At 34.7% G+C, this 11,657-nt stretch overlaps 1 protein-coding gene across 7 annotated transcripts in view; it reads right to left on the minus strand.

Moving 5' to 3' along the window:
- Positions 1-10,947, minus strand: part of LOC149554841 (histone acetyltransferase HAC1-like) — a 75,758-nt gene extending 64,811 nt beyond the window's left edge. For 2 of the 7 annotated variants that reach the window (XM_089828847.1, XM_089828849.1), the window contains exons 1-2: positions 10,472-10,573; positions 10,256-10,315 (exon numbers count right to left, since the gene is read on the minus strand). The gene's annotated coding sequence lies outside the window, so the exon portion shown is untranslated. Of the gene's footprint in view, positions 1-10,255; positions 10,623-10,679 lie in introns of those variants that run through there. The other 5 variants (XM_089828845.1, XM_089828846.1, XM_089828848.1 and 2 more) reach the window with 5 other exon arrangements.
- Positions 10,948-11,657: the final 710 nt, after the last annotated feature.

Genomic DNA, 11,657 nt, shown 5'->3' on the forward strand with positions numbered 1-11,657 from the left:
AGCAAATCTGATTAGGTACATTAAACTTTTAAAGTACATAATGAGAGTAAGAAAACTTGCAAATTTTGTGAAAAAATATAAGGAAACAAGGAGAAGGATTAGCTCTTCTTCCAAAAAAAATCTGAAAGGAACTATTAACATATCTATACTCTTTTTCCTTGAAACGAAACAACTGAAACAAAAAGAAGCCTGTCAAATTTTAAGTTTATTTTCTAAATCCACTACTTGTCTTGCAGCTTATTAAGTGACCAACTAAAAAACCATGTGATTAATTTATTGGGATTCAACTGCATGGTTTCTAGTCAGTCTTCATTGATCTATTACATGAATAGTGGCTCACATTGCATAATGACCTGTCTACAATATGTCTTAGCATGATTTGGAAGACGCATTCCCAAAAGTCTGACTAGGATTAGCTGCTTCTTCCATGATGCTCTAGAGCTCTGTTGTGCTAGCGTGACAAGGTATAGCGTGACAAGGTATAGCATAAATATGAGAACATTTCAGTCCTCTCCTTGCATTATTCCAAAAAAAGAACTTCCAGGTTGGCTGCATGTCTTCTGGGAGCACTGTTCCAAGAACAGAGCTGTCAGACTGGCTGGCTTGTCTTCTGGAGGACTGGAAGAGAAATCCATATTGCTACTTTATCTCCATTTTTATCTTCCTGTCATTCTCTCTCACAAGCATTTCCCCAGTGACCATCAAGCACTCTCCTGCTGATCCATCCTCTTCAACTGTCGCTACAGGCAATCAAGCAGAACCAAAATTACATATTTCCAAAACAGATCAGTAAAAGCCTTCTCTGACACCTAAAAGACCCCGGCGCTGCATTTGATAGCTTGGTTTGAATTTATGAGTGGTGTCTCTCAGAGTAGCACCCAATTTAGCTCTAATGTTGCTCATCATTCCTTTCATTTTGTCCAATTTGGGCTTCAGAGATGAGATCTGCAAGGGTTTTAAAGAAGGGTTTTATGTTGGGGATCCATAAATCACTCAACATCTCATGCATTTTGGGCCAAATTGACCCTACCTTCATGTCTGAAATGTCCAAAAAGCCTAGGATTGCTTGTCCATTCATTGGCATCTTGGACATTCTGTACCAAATATGCATCTACATTATTAGTGCCATTTTTTGGAGACATTTTTAATTTCTACAGTTTAAAAAAAAATTAAGATTGCATTATTTTTGGTATTGAGCATCATCATTCTAGATGTGGACCCTGCAAATTTGAGGCATGACCTTTGGCAACTTTATTAAATCACATTCTTTTCAGAAGCCCAACCTTTCTATAAGCTGCATGCTATTCAAGACCACAAAATTATAACCCCACAGACCCTCTTTGTTACCAGCATGCATGGTAGGATAAAAACCCTTTTTATTTGGGCATGTTTATAAAGCAACATCCCCTATGTCATTAGATACCCTACTAGGAATCTTGAGCCCTAAGTTGCAATTTCGATACAGATGTGGGTACGGAAACTGGAACCCAGTATGGTGGTATGGCATTTTTTCCCGCTTGGATATGAGATTGATATAAGTTGATTTACATTACGCATATCTAGCAACTGTTTGTTTTAAGTTTTGTGAAATCATTTTCCTTCTGTTGTTAATGATTTGGCATTTTGTCAAATGTTTGAAATGAGATTGAACCAGCTTATGCACATAACACAGTTAGTGGGAGTGGCACTCCAATTAATTATGGTTCAAATGAAATTGAACCAAATGTTGATATTGTGAACACTAAGAAACAAAGGAACTATATATACTAGCTGGCAATTCTTCTAAATCCAGTTGGTCACCAAGCCAGCTTTTGGGTCTGCCAAGCTCCAAATGCATTCAGGTCATCAATGTTAAAACCAAAGCCCAGAAACTAAAGATGAAATACAGTAATAAAGAGATCATAGGAGAGAAAATCAACACCAAAAGATATCTTTGGAAAACCCTTCTAGAATGAAGGGAAAAACCCAGCCACACAACAAAAGATCATTTTATTAAATAATAAAAGTTCAAGTGTACAATATCCCTTGCTTGATGCGAATATATAACAATAGGAGAGAGATCATATTATAACTGAAAGGTCTCTTGAGATTCCCATAACTCCTATAATTAATTATATCTTTTCAAATATTCATGCCTCAATGCATGTGAATGACACATGTCATTTACATTTAATATTATAAATTAAACATGTTACATACCAAAATTTTGACCTAATTAAAATTATTATAGCTGTTGAGTTGAATGGATTTTTCTTTCCTATCCATGTGAAAAGGGTAGTTAAATATAACCATAGTATCCTATGAAATCGGTTGTTATCAATTTAATGATGATGGTCGTTATCTGTTACTTGTCATGTGTTGATGATAGTAGTTAGCAATTGCTTGGTTTCGGAATTATGGTTATTAACTAATTTCCTTATTATTATCTATGTTAACTGTAATTATGGATTTATCATGGGAACTTGTTATTATTGTGGAAAATGTTGCACAGGTGATTGCAGGAGTAGACGAAGGGGAGAAGCATTGTTTAACAGGATCTACGGAATGGGGTACTACCTTAGTCCATTTATCTAATCGACAAGTATGACCTCTAACTATCTTAGTGAGGACCTAGCGACTTGCATAACAGGATACGATCATTGGACACACATGAGCTATTGGACAATCATTAAAACATTAAACAGTTTAATTTAATCAAAGTATATACCTTTAATGGTTTATGTTGACTTTCTCACCACTTCAAATAATACATAAATATATACGTGCACATAGGTATAAAAAGTAGGGTGCCACCATAGTATTAAATTATACAAGCTCGTATCTATTAAAATATGTATACCTAAATATGTGTATACCTTGAGAAGATGTGGAGATAAAATAATCTTCCAAAGTGATACGTGTATTTTGATATGCATACCTTAGTAGGTACAACCTTGGACAAATAATAATATGATGCTACCTTTCTAAATAATATATATGTGCAAATATGTATATATAAATATAAATTATAATTTATTCCTTTTGAATAAGTCACCTTTGAATTCTTCCTCATAATTATTTATCTTTATAAGAGGCGAGAATGTACACTTTGCATTTTTTATCAGTGATTCAAGAAGTTGATTCTTCTTTCTTTTTATAACTGCTCTAAGAGTCACGGCTTCTTGGAAGCCTTCATAATTTTTCAAATGTCTTCTTTTATATACAAATTAGGAGAACCAAAAACCCAAGTTCTGCATTTTATACCTTTGCTATCTTATGTTTCTTTCTTCTTTATTTGCTGCGAATGATTGAGGACAAATTGTAGTCATTGTTTTATCTGAGCTCTGCACTTTGAAACACGCACGTCAAGAAGAGTCGGCTGTTTCAATTCATATTTGTTATATATTTACATTCAAAATTACCACAGTAAGATTTGTGTCAATGAATTCCATGTCATTGTTCAATTGCAGCATTGAATAGAGCATTCGATGAGTTCATCCTTTCCATGTTAAGTCGAAATCAATTGTATATGTTATGCCCAAACGTCTCTTATTACAGTCTAATTCCAGAATCAAACCATTTCTGTGTAAGTCCTTAAAGAGAAGTTCTCGGGTCATAAAAACTGTATTATGACAATATTGAATTTATATTATTCTTTACACCAGCTGAGGTTCAACAAGAGAGTTGGATTACTCAAAGATTTGACACCTAGGACTCACCCAGCCAGATGGCCAAGAAAGAGGGTGAAGAGGTGAGAGAAAGATCTGCAAGAACATGAAAACTAAATCAGATGTGATACAATAAATATATTAATTTTAAAAAGGAATCATTTAATAGCTCATGCATGCCCATTTAATTTATCCTGTTGTCAAGTTGAGCAGTGGTGATCGGGTATTAGAAACTCATCCAAAAACCTTGGCCAAGGTTGTTAAAGGCATACTTGCCTTCTAAAGATCACATGATGTTAGTAACGCCAGTTATTCAAACATGTCCATCCATAACTGTGCAGACATTCTAAACACCGGTATTGCTCGGATAGCTGGACTAGTAGTGCCCCAAGCCTAGCCTCGAGGTAGGGAGGGCCTTTCTTTTAAAAATATTGTGTGAGGATGGATATGGTCCGCAGTTGGGAGGTTAAACCTAAGTTAATGCTTCTCCTCTTATCCGAAAGTCAAGGCTTGCACAACCAGTTAAAGACTCTCCAGTTACTTTTGTATGTTCTTTCTCTATCTTTGCTATGCATTTACTTCCTCTTGTATCATAGTATGAATGGTAATAATTTAATTTACTTTTATGATAGGAGACGGTTATTCCAGTTGGTAGTTATTTCAATTAAATGCTATTTCAATTGAAATGCTATTTCAATTGAAATGTTATTTCAGTTGATTGTTACTTCAGTTAATATCTCATGAAATGGATTTTAAAATGTTATGTTTCAGTAGTTAGTTGAAGTATTACTTTCATTTTTACTTGAAATCAGATATTAGATCTATTCTTTTTAAGTGAAGAAAATCCATTTGCTACAAAACATAAGTGTCCTTTTCAGCTGAAAGTGATTATAATGGTAATAACGTCCATATTTTGAGAGATAAAGATCAACACTCCCTCTTAGTGAGAGAGAGAGAGATCTTTCACTAAACAAGCACACACGACTGCAACCAAAATGTCAATGATAAAATCTCACCTCATAGATCCTATTAAATTCATGGAATACTCAACACGAAAATATGTAACAATTTTTCATATTGATGGAATCGCTCAACTTACTCAACATGTAAACCTATAACAATTGCTCATATTCATGGAATCTCTCAACTGCTCATATTCATGGACTCACTCAACATAAAAAGTACTCAACATGTAAACCTGTAACAACTGCTCATATTCATGGAATCGCTCAACATGCAAACCTGTAACAATTGCTCATATTCATGGAATCGCTCAACATGAAAATTACTCAACATGCAAACCTGTAACAATTGCTCATATTCATGGAATCACTCAACATGATAGATTTGTAAGACTCACAACTAAGCCTTTAATTACGGACTCTCTCAAGGTGAACTATCATGGAATCTCTCAACATGATAGATTTGTAAGACTCGCAACTAAGCCTTTAATCACAAACTCTCTCAACATGAATTGTCATGGAATCTCTCAACATGACATCCAACTCCCATCACAGAACTCTCAATGTGATGACATCATGGACTCTCTCAACATGATATTCACTATCGCATAGTGAAAGAGTTATCATAGCTGATCTTACAATCACATTTGTTCACACAAGAATGGATATATGCATAAAAAAGACTTAGTTTCATTTAAGTCTCAAATTTGTCAAATTCCATAAGCATTACAAGCATATATATGAATGAAGGAGATTCCATACACTCCTCTTAATAATGAAGCCTCCCTTTGAAGCTAAAACATCTCCCTCTTGATCATAGCTTTTCTTGTTGCATCCTGCAACAAAAAGAGATTAGTAAACTAATCTATCATATAAGGAGATGAGTACTGAAAATGAAAAAATTTATAAAAACTTATCTTTATGTAGTCTGGTCTTTATAAAAACTTATTTTTATAATAATAAAATATCATCCCCCGCAACACACAGATGAGTAGCCTGATACAAATGCAACGATCAACACAGATGATTCACCCCACACTCTCCATGATGAATACGAAGCCCAAGCATAGACCCGATACACTTCAAACAAAGAAAGACCAATATGCAAGGCTCGAGTGCCTGCTTGGAAAGAGAGACACGCACGGTGCCAGGAAGATCCCAAAAATGCAAAGTTCTTGCAGCAAACGCTCATCAAGCCAACAAAAGAGACAAGCAAGATGACGATGCCGATGGCAAAGATTGACATTTCAAGAAGGTTTTTGTAGTCCAAACTGCCTCTGAAGGAATGCTATATTCCGCCTTCGATGATTGGCATCAACATGCCAATCAAATTGATATTGAATAAAACCATATTCTTGAGGGCCCAGAATTGTAGAAGTCCACTGATACAGATTGTTGCCTTTGGGGCCGGCAGAGCAGAGGGGAAGATCATTGAGCTCAACCAAGTCTTTTTGTATTTGCCTCCTAAAGCTAACACCGACGCCCTCATCGCCCACGGGGTGCCGCCTTTGCCCACCGTGCTCATCCTCATTACTCCTCTTACTGCACTTGCTCTTTATTTTCTATTAACTCACCTCACAAACAAAGGCCTTGCCTAGGCCTCTCCTTCATAGCCAGAAAGTGGATAGCACCTTGGAGGCTGAGCTGCTCCGACTCCCTTGGTAAGCTAATATTTGACTTGGTAGACTCCAAAATCCTCAGCATCTACTTATTGCTCTTAATAATGAACAATCCTTTGAAGCCTCCCTCGAAAGGAAGATTGCTATGAACATCAGAACAAGGCATGCCGAAACCCCCAGAAACCAATTGTGATTATCATCACTCATGCTGAAAGAACGGTGATGGTCAATGTCATGGTTGGCAATTACAAAGATGAGTGAGTTCCAAATGAAAGAAAAAATCTGTCGTTACACGACCCTTTCGATGTCTCTTACAAACAATATTGGAGACCCACTAAAGAAAGAAGAGTCCGACGATAGTCTTTGATAACACAAGACCAAATGACAGTTCTTCCTACAAAGGCACACGGTAATCAAATGCGGTGATAATACCAATACTCAATAGAGATGATGTGATGGGAGTATACGTTGGCAACAGTTAAACTCCCGATGCTAGGACATGGCACTCTCAACACTAAAGAGGCCAAGTTTGAAATGCGACGACCACAACATAACTCTTGAAGCCGATGAATGAATCAACATTACACACAAGTCAAATAACTGAAATAGATGTTAATGACAGATCACAATCGTCCAAGATATAATACCCGATGCAAAATGAGATCTTACAGGCTTGAAATAATAAACATAAATCTGCTCGAAGGTACTCAACAGGACCATAACTAACCACTACACACCCAAAGTTGACAGTACAAGCCACGAAAGACAATGAAGCCAAACCCAAAAAAAAGTTAATAATAAAGAAAACTAACTCAACAAAATTGTCCAAAGACCTCCCAAAAAAAAGACTCTTTCCTGAGTCTTTGAGCATGATAGATTTGATCATGTAAAGGCCAAGTTTGCTCCTTTCTGCTATCTTCATCGATGCACAACATGCATAACACAATAAGGCTCAAATAGGGAAATCATCGGACACTAAGGAACAAAAGTAACAATAGTTGGAGATGACAAAGCTATATGAGCCAAAAGACTAAAGCTCGAGAGCTATACCAAATGAGAAGACCGACCAATAGAGATCAACTAACTCCCAACAAATCATAACTAGAGATCAAATATGCTAAATAGAAGAAACAACTCTTGATCAAATTCAAAGAAGAAAATATACCCAGACCACAAACACAATTTTATAAATTCTTCTAAAGATGAAAACTCAACATACTTCCACGGGCTGATATCAACTTGGCTCTGATACCATGTTAAAACTAGAGCCCAAAAACTAAAGATGAAATACAGTAATAAAGAAATCATAGGAGAGAAAATCAACACCAGAAGATATCCTAGTAAAACCCTTCTAGAATGAAGGGAAAACCCCAGCCACACAACAAAAGATCATTTTATTCATAATAAAAGTTCAAGTGTACAATATCCTTTGCTTGATGCGAATATATAACAATAGGAGAGACTCTTCACATTATAACCGAAAGGTCTCTTGAGATTCCCAGAACTCCTATTTTCAATTATAACTCTTCGAATATTCATGCCTCAATGCATGTGAATGACACGTCATTTACATTTAATATTACAAATTAAACATAAGTGTCCTTTTCACCTAAAGGTGACAATAACGGTAATAAGGAAATATTTTGAGAGATATAGATCTCTATATAATCTTCAACAATCAAAAGCTACATGTCTTAATTGTAAACAAATGAACATGTTCAGCGTAGTGTAGGAAGTATGTTATAATGAATATCTCTTGTAAGGGATGCCCCTATGGCTGCTTATGGTGATTCAAGAAATGTAATGGAATGGTGCCATCATTAATGTCTAATTTTGTTAATCAAGGTTTCAGTAGAATCTATTGACTTTAGGAATTTTCAAACTACTCTTTTCTTAGTGAAACCAAAAATGACAAAGTACTTCTCTTGAAGACACTAAACCTGGAGTTTAGGTAGCATACTATTAGTGTACATAAAGATAAGTTATAAACTGAAAACTAAAATTCAATTGGTTGCTCCAAACATGTGGATATCTATTGGCACCATCAAAAATATTGATGGTGCTTACAAACATTCAAACTGCCATTTTCAGATGTAAATCAAAAAATACCTTCTCTAGCAGGTACAGTAACTAAAGTTTCCTATTATATATTAGTATCTTTTATAAAAATTAAAAGATTCCCTCATTAATGGGGTAGTTGGAAAAAAACAAGAATCCCCTTGCAAACCATCAAATTCCCCCAAAGGAAGACTCCTTAATACTCAACCTCGATGACGCAGCTAAAGGTAATCTGGGCCTCGCTTCTTTGGCCATAAATCTAATAATGAAGCAGAGAAATTAGCATTCATGATGATTTAAAATTGGATAAATCTTTGAATTGTAAGCATTTGGATGTCAATGAAGATTATCTTGTCATTATTACTGGGTGCCTCAAGGATGGTTTGAAAGATTGGCCGTTAATGAGTATCATCAAGGAAGCATAGCCAATTGGAAAGAGATTTGAATATATTCAGTAAAGTTATTACTTCTCATTGCTTTAGAAAAAGTAACCATTTAGTAGATATTCTAGCTGATGTTGGTAGTTCCCAATTTCCCTTCTTGTCTAGCATTACTGTCAATTATGGCAAATACCAAATTTGAGACCACCTTGCAGCCAATGCGTTGTTATATTTCTGCCACCCACTCCTATCTTCCGCACTCCATCATTTTGATGTCTTATATTACATTGGCATAGAATTATGAAAACTCGGACACCAATAGTACTTCATATAAAGCCTCGCGTGTAGAGCGCATGTTCCACATGGGATAGATATGCTATTGTTGTGCATGGCTTGTGAGAATCAAATATTTAAAAAGGGGAGTTGATTTATTTTCACTGCATATTAGCTTGGCTTTAGCTCTTTGTTGTGCTGTTTACATTTGCAGTTTTCCATTGGTGTTGCTCTCTGCAATTTTCATCAATATGCCACCAGGAAAGCATGGTGAGGATTTACCATACAGTGGTGGCATGTCTGAACTAAGGCTGAAGTGCACTTCCCAGCTAATGATTGCTATTCTCTGGTTTTCGTCAACACGATTCAAGGTGTGGACATTTTATTGGTGCCTTGCACACAAGGCATCAATAGCAGGTGACTTTTCTTCTAAGCTTGAGATGTGTGTCCATAGTTCCTTTGAAATATAGTAAAACGGATATAAACACACTACATCATCTTTAAGCCTTTACATATAGGCTTTTCTCCAATGAATGTGGAACTATATAGAAACCATAATTTAAATCATTAAATAATGATAAATCAGGTAATTTAAACCACAATAGTTTCATCTAGCCACTCCAAAAATGTAAATAGATAGGAACCACCAATACGACTTAGAGTTCAGAAAAAGTACAATTTTGCATACTCTGGCGCTAAGGGTTCAATTGCATACAATAGTCGTTATTAACAATAAGTTAGAAAATGTAAACTAGAATCTCACTTAGCTGCTTCAAAAATGTTAGAATATTTTGGCACCATAAAAGTGCTGTGAGATAGCGATTAGTTTGCCTATTCCAAAAAACGCGTTAAGTTGAAAGTTATCAGTATGCTGCTTCTGGATTCGATTGTGCAACTCTTTTTTGATAGTTGCACAATCACAAAATCAAATCTAGAAGCAGCATATGACTACTCTGGGATTGAGGAAATCTACTCACTTCAAGTTGACAGTTGTACACCACTCCAAATATGTAGGAATAGATTGACAGCTTTAATGCAGCAGGATGCTGTAAGCTAGGTTTCAATTCAATGTCTATATTATAACAACTAAGCACGAATCTGTCGCCTAGGGTTTCAATTACTTGCTCCAAACGTACGGAAAAGAATTGGCAGCATTGGCCACTGTAAGGGTTTCAATTGGAATAGAACGAGTGAAATTTCTAAAAATCTAGTAGTGGAATTCAAATTTCGGGTTCACATGCTAAACTCCGAGACAAACAAAAAATGCATTTTTCCTATTCCTAATTCTATCTAAAAAATTGAAACACCATACATACCTTTTAGTGAAGTATTTCGTCGAACTCAACGCCTCCTGCAAAAATAATATAGAAATAAATCTGCGATTGGTAAAATAAGATTTCTCAGCTGCCACTTCAATGCAGCGACAAAAATGTCCAACTGCCGCTCACAAAATATTGGGAGCAGAATTGCAAAAGCCTTTCTGGAAAAAATAAATTGTCAGTCAGGTTAGACCCAAAAAAAAAATAACGTACAAGAAATTCAAAGATGCGCATGAATTTTTCTTTCTATATTTGCTATCGTCTGCAATCAATTGAATGAATTTCTGCGATGAATTTTGCCAAATTTTGCTACAGGAAAATGAGGGTTTGAAGGGCAATATAATAAGATTATAATCTCAAGGCTAATTGGCCAGAACTAGTACGGAGGATTTAAGTGTTTAATCTTTTCGGAAATCATTACCTCCAAAGGTTTTGGAATGATGTGAGCGATAAAATAAAAAATACAATGTGATTGCCCTCACTCCAAGGAAGCGATTCCAATCATTATTATGGAGTAAAAAAGCTATATATAGGAAGTAAAACTTGCTACATAAAATAGGATATTATTTAGAAATTTTCAGCATAATTTTCTGATTGATTTTCCGATGATATACTTATTAAAACCAATTGCTTTAGAAAATTTCTAAAAAAATAAACATGCAAAAATCAAAACCTAATATTTCGAAATTAAAAGGGAATCTTTCCATACAAGGGATAAAGGCATGCAAAAATCAAAGCCTAATATTTCGAAATTAAAAGGGAATCTTTCCATACAAGGGATAAAAGTTGTATTAGGATTCCATAAAGTTGGCAAATATTTTTGATAAATTTTATGCACTTATTGTCTAATATAGAAAATACTATATTGAATCCCAAATGTTTGTTCCTTTACATTATTTATGAAATAATTACTTTGTTCAGGCATCAAATTACCTTCACATAGTCTTCTTAATTTGTGATATCAAATTTTGAGGGAGGAAATTGCTGCATGTAAAGACCAAGAAATGATTCATATTCATTAGAAAATATAGCATACAAAATGACTATATTCTTGAAGAGGACCAAGAAATTTTGAAGTTGTATAACATATTTTAAGAATAGTTTTGAGTTTGTTTTAGTTTTAGGTTTAAATTTGTTTTGGATCTAATTTTATAAGGGTCCCAATTAAATTGAGCATTTAGGACTATTATATTATTTTGTTTAAATTTTTTTTTTAAACAAGTAAATTTTATTATCTGATTAGATTTTGTATATATAATTATCTATTTATTGATTTTAATGTTCATATGTTTATTTGTAACATTGATAAAAATATTGTATTATATTTCATATCTTCAAATACTTAACTATTTATTCATTGAACTTGATATATAGATGTTGAAATCATTATTTAAGTTAT

Source organism: Cupressus sempervirens, chromosome 5, assembly GCF_028749045.1.
Source record: "Cupressus sempervirens isolate cs-2001-9-10 chromosome 5, ASM2874904v1, whole genome shotgun sequence".
Classification (NCBI taxonomy): domain Eukaryota; kingdom Viridiplantae; phylum Streptophyta; class Pinopsida; order Cupressales; family Cupressaceae; genus Cupressus; species Cupressus sempervirens.